The sequence below is a fragment of the Lactuca sativa genome, chromosome 4, assembly GCF_002870075.4.
Source record: "Lactuca sativa cultivar Salinas chromosome 4, Lsat_Salinas_v11, whole genome shotgun sequence".
NCBI classification, from domain to species: Eukaryota; Viridiplantae; Streptophyta; class Magnoliopsida; order Asterales; family Asteraceae; genus Lactuca; species Lactuca sativa.
The window spans coordinates 376,204,572-376,210,866 of NC_056626.2; positions in this window are offsets into that span (position 1 = coordinate 376,204,572).

Sequence of the window (6,295 nt, forward strand, 5' to 3'; positions counted from 1 at the left end):
AATATACATATATTTGTTAATACATATACCCAAGTGTCCTTTTCACTGTTCTACTAACATGATCCACTGCTTTATCTTTCGACCCTGACTTTAACAAACCCAAATCTGCCACTTTCGTCACAATATTCTCATCGATCAAAATATTAGTTGATTTCACCTCGCGATTGATGGGTTTTATGCAAAACAAACAAAACTTAAACTCTTAAGTGTGCATGAAACCCTAATAAAGATCTATGTTTTCTCTATTAAATGTATAACTATGAACACCAAAAGGAAACCCTAAGAACACTAGGCTATTTTCGAAAATTCCAAATTAGGGTTAAGGATTACATACCTTCATTGTTATTGTACCAATTAACAATGAACACCTTCTTGTTGATCTCTTCGAATCAAGCACCACAATTGTCGTGCCTGTAATGGAATCACACCAAAGCTAGCAAGAGGATGAATATAGAGAGAGGAGAAGGGATAGCCAAATTAATCTAAGGCTTCTTGAGGGAAAGATTGCACAAAAATGTGAAGGGTTAGGTCCTTTATGTAGCTCGCACGGTTTGCACCTCTGTCTAGATAATGCAACCCTTTCGCTGCACCAATGCAAATTTCTAAATGTTGTTTCCATGGTAAATTAGGGTTGTTTCCTTTGTATAAATGATCATGTAATGTCCCATGAGACATGTAATCATACACAAGTACCATTTCACCCTCTTCATCGCAGTATCTGATTAAAGACACAAGTTGGACATGCCGTAATATTGAAAGCAATCCGGTTTCGTTAGGAATTTATGAAAACCTTGTTTCGATAACATGTTTAGTCATTTAATTGCAACAATTGTTGTATCATTGTCGACGTGCCCTATGTACACCATACCAAACCCTCTTCTCCAGATTACATGAGTTTCTTCGAATTCTCTGGTGAATTGTAAACCGGTGACACCTATCAGACGGGATGCCGAAATCTTTAGATTTTTTCTCATCGGATGACTTGTCGCCAGAGCGTTTCACTCGTCGGAAAATGTTGAAACCTAAAATCAACAACATAAGTCCTAACGCTCTGCCAATGGCACTAATTTTGGCTACGTATGGTGGAGTTCTCTTTTCTCCGGAAGGCGATGGTTGTGGTGGAGATGGTGATGTAGGGTGGAGCTTTGGGTTGGGGCCAGCAAGACTACCATTCTTCCTAAGCTTGAAAACTTCCAAACCATCACTATATTGTGATCGGGCATCAAGCTTAGGATCCATCGCAAGCCATAGGTCTTGTTTTCTTCCCCTACCATCAAAATCATACACAAATACGTAGCGGTGAGCAAACACCGAAGAGACTAAAAATAAATCGACAAAACCGCAACAAACTGTAACCAACAAACTGAAACTGATGCAAAAACCAATGGTGCGAATTTTATTTTTGGAAAACCGATGGTCTACGGGTCGGTGCAGTTTTTACCAAAATACCGGTCCATCAAAACTGAACCGCACCGAAGACTTATAAAATAATAAATCACTAATTTATATTTATATTCTATATAATATATACATATTTTTTAAATTAGTAAGAAATATTAATACATATTATATTTGGACTTTGGACTTTGATAGTTGGTTTTAGAGTAGGTCACTAATTAACTATGTGTTATAAGGTTATAACAAGTAAACCAAAATTCAATTATTTTTTTCTTAGTCAACCGTTGTATACAAAGTCACGTAGAACTTTTCATTTATATAATTTATTTTGAACTGAAAATAAACTTTTACAAATAAACGGTTTCAAAAAGTGAAAAAAATGCACCTTACAAGCTTGCATGCACATTGTTATCGTGTTTTTTTTTTAAATACACCAAAAAACATGAAAACACCACACCAAATTTTAGAAGCGTTTTAAAACCGAAACCGTATCGATATAAACCGAAATCAAATTTAGAAACCGCAAAACCGAACCATTGGAAAACCACACCCAACAGTTTTAAGAATGCAAAAACCACACCTTGCAGTTTGTGGTTCTGTTTGCCATTGAAACCGCACCGTGTTCACACCTACGAATACGACATAATCCCTAAAAACAGGAAACCCGATACCTTTAGTCTAGTAAAATAGATCAACCAGGGTCGGTCCATTGGTTTTTCATGCCATGAGCAAGATTAATTAAGAATGCCCATATATGTGTATTCAAGAAGCACATACTATATAATATTATTAAACATATTTATTTATTATTTTCTTATCAATAACAACTACAACTATGTTTTCTTGAAAACATTAAACAATTTTATTGTTCTGGACAACGTGATTCACGATTTCTATTTTGCTAAATTGCTAACCATTAATTTCATCATATCGAATCTCATTACTCATTAGAACTGGAACTTTCATGAGGTATGATACATGACCATAACTTGCAATTGAACACAACAAAAAACATTGTTAATACAAAAAATCTATAAGATTAAGTGCTACCATAAGTAACATATCTCATATGCTAATTACACCATAAAAACTAGTCTAGCAATACTCAAATCTCATAAATCAAGATCCATTATCTCTGTTCAATCCAATTTTCCTTTTCTAGTGTGTAATTAACTGTTTATACTTCTTTTTTCCAAAATCATAGAAACCTTGAATAATTTGAAGCAACTACTCTTAAAATCAAGACAAATACTAATATTGAAAGAACAATAATTCAAATGGTGAAATATAACTCAAAAAGGTGATGTATCTGCATCATGGGGTGACCAACTTTTTTATGATGGTTTTAAAATGCATGTTACAAATTTGCCACACCATATCACAATTTCCATCTACAATGATATATAGCTTTCTCATCAAATGTTGAGGAGTATACATGAAAAGAAAATAGTTTTATCAAAAAGTTGAATGATGAACACAACTCAAAAAATAACTAAAAATTAAAATAGAAATTTTATTGAAGCTAGTCTAACACAAAATCAATAATCCACGGAAAAAAACTGCATTAACAACAAATAGAGTACAAAAGCAACAATTGAGAATCAATATTTAACATCAGTATTTACAAATATGTAAATTAAAAGCAACAATTGAAATACCCCAATGCCTCTGTGGTCCTCATCCTTGCGTTATCAGAGATACAAATAACTTAATCTCAAATTGGAAACCAAATATGGGGTATTTACACTTTCATGAAGCTAATCACTAAACAAAATCAGAAATCATGAAACCATATCTGAATCAGAATTTACAAAGACTCAAAAAATTAAGTAAGCACACATCATAAAATTTTAGAACCGGAAATGGGAAACCAAAGTCTTTGATCTTGGGTTGGATGTTTGACCGGCGTATTTCATGTTTTTTGATTTATAATATAAATTTTCGGGTAGTGAAACGATTTCGATACCGTTAATAAAGGCGTAGGAGTTGGGAGATGGGGTAAAAGTGAAATTTAATGATTGAGTATTGTTAAATGGTGGTTGATAGATTTACTTGTTTGTTTAGTGACGTCCTCTGATCTTGTTATTGCTCTTTTATAAATTACAAAAGTAGGTAGGGTATACAGATAAAAACAATTGTTTGCAAGACTATGAAAACTCTTGGTCATCGCCTTTTGCCTTAAGCCAGTGGGAACCATTTTACACTATGGAATGTGTAATTAAAGAGCCACTCGAAATAACTCATATTGTTCAGCATTTTATAGACCATAAATGGACTAGTCACTTTATTCACCACCAATTTACCATTATGTTGCTATTATGTTGCTATGGGATACCCAACTCAATTCTAATTTCATCATGACTCTGAATTCCAACTCTAATACCATCCTGTTAACAAATTCTAATTCAAATCCCAACCCACAACCATTTTCAATCGCAAACTGAATTTAATTAACCTTTTTCAAAATGTTCAAGAAAGCCAACTCAAATCCCAGCTCGAGTCTCATTCGAGCGCGGGCCTAAACATGAGCCCTTCTAATGCGAAGAGACAAAGCGAAAAGAGAAGCTAAAAGTGTTGGGTCAAATTTCAACGATATACACGGTTTGAGGGAGGAGATAGTAGTGACAAATAAAAAAATTCTAAGATTACTCAAGGAACAAGAGGTCAACAACTTAAAATCCTGTAATATGAAACTTCTACATGGAAGACCTGTCTTGGTTTTGGTGGTGAAAGCTGACTCGCTACAAAAAGTAAATACATGTTATAGCTTTGGCAGTGAAAACTCAAATAATAAAAAATATATAATTTGCAAATTTCATCTTTCTTTTCTACTAATAAGTTCACTATTAGAAAACAACAAATAGAATACACTTAAATAAAATACGGTTGTATAGAAAACCTTATTATATAAACAATAAATACAGCTCATTTACTCATTAATAGTAGCATTTTATTATCGTTTACTCTATTAATAGCATTTTATTATCAGGGGTTAGAATTGGTGTGGTGTTTTCAATATCAATTTTGTTCTTGCTACAGTTAGGTGGGAATTAAGTTAACCCGCTATTTTCAATTGTTTTCATCTTCCTAATTTCTAGTCATCCGCTGCTATTTCCATATCGTCTTCCCAAAACATTAATGCGAGCTACTCATGAAAACTAATTACTCTATCGTTTTCCTAAAGCCGTGATTTGCATAGATCCTGACGACAACACTAACTTCATGCCTTCAAACGACTCGAGTTTCTCTGTTTTGTCACTTCTCTAATTTGTTATTACATTCATGCTTGAAATGGTAACATTGACCTGTTGATCAACACTTCACTCATATTCATAACACATTCTTATTAGTGAGTCGATACAGAGAAATCTTTGAATTATTTGTAAGATCGAACAAAGATCAGGTTAAACTTGAACTTATGCATTTATTAACCTAATGTTTCAACATATGCATGAGCCGATTGTAACCGATGATCCTTTATATTCCTTAGTTAGTAGTTGGTAATGAGGGACGATATATTTGGATCAACAAAGTTCTAGGGAATGAGCACTATTTTATCATCTATGTCGACTAATCTATGGATTTGAGACTTCAGAATTTAATTATCACATATGTGGTCATTTGAAAGTATTCTATTTTATGCACATTTCTTGTATTTTTATGCGTGTATATTCATCATAAACTTATCTTGGAAAATGCTACTTAGAGAATTCTAACTTTCTGGAACTAGCATGATAGTATTAGACTATTAGTAATACATTTACAAATCAAGTTTAGTTTTCTTAATTATTCAATCGTCCTCGAGATGGTAACTACTCCTGTCTAACATACAAGTGTTACATAATGATTTCACTTATCCACTTTCTCCAACTGTGTGTACTTTCTCATATTTATGAATATAAAATCCAAATTTATAGGCTTATGCCAGAAAAAGTTAAACCAAACATTAAACATTAAATTTCACCAAGAGAAGATTGAGAATGCGATTGGTTTCCACTTTCGATGCATATTTACTTTTCTATTTGAGGTTCTTGACTGTTTGATTGAATTCAAATTTTATATTGATTATGTTGTACCATTTGCCGGTGTGAGAAACCAATTAATTCACTTTAAATATTCACTGGAGATTTGGATTCGCTCCCTCCTTTTCATCTGAGTTCAAAAGCAAAACTTTATCCCTTGACCCAAATCAAACAACGTTGAAGTAAGATGTGATTCATTTTCTTATTGTTCCGGTAATTATCTTTCTTCTTATTGGTTCAATCAGATATTGAAGCGTGTATATACGTTTGATAAATTGAGTAATTACTCTTGTTAAATACTAGTATCATCTACAAGGCACAATTCAAACTATTGTGAGTTTTTCCTTCAAGACAATGCCATTAGATTGACTAGAAACATAGTAATAAAGTAGATGATGAACTTCATGTGATTGTGGGATTTTTGTTCTTCTTTGTTTATTATAGAATCCTACTCTCTTATCTTGTTTCTATAACATTGTACATTGAACCATCTACTTGGTTATAGCATTGTACTTCCAATTTTCTTCTTATCAAGACATTGTACTTTGAAATATGTAATCCAATTATTGCTTTGAAAATGCAATGAGTGGATAAAGTTTTCAAATACAATGTTTTAATACGAAAATGAAAGTACGTAGGGTGCTAATAACAAACAAAAAAATGGTACTACGTTTCTATTTATTGCATTTGATCCTTTATTATATGTACTAGTTATTGCATACTCTAGTAGATATCATTTTTAGATTAGTGTCGTAGTAGTGGTACTCTATTAGACAATGTAATCTAATACATCACTCTATTAATTAATAAGTTCCAACCTTTGTACTATATTTGTAGTTTCAAGCGTATTAGATTATTAGATTAGACTTTTTCTA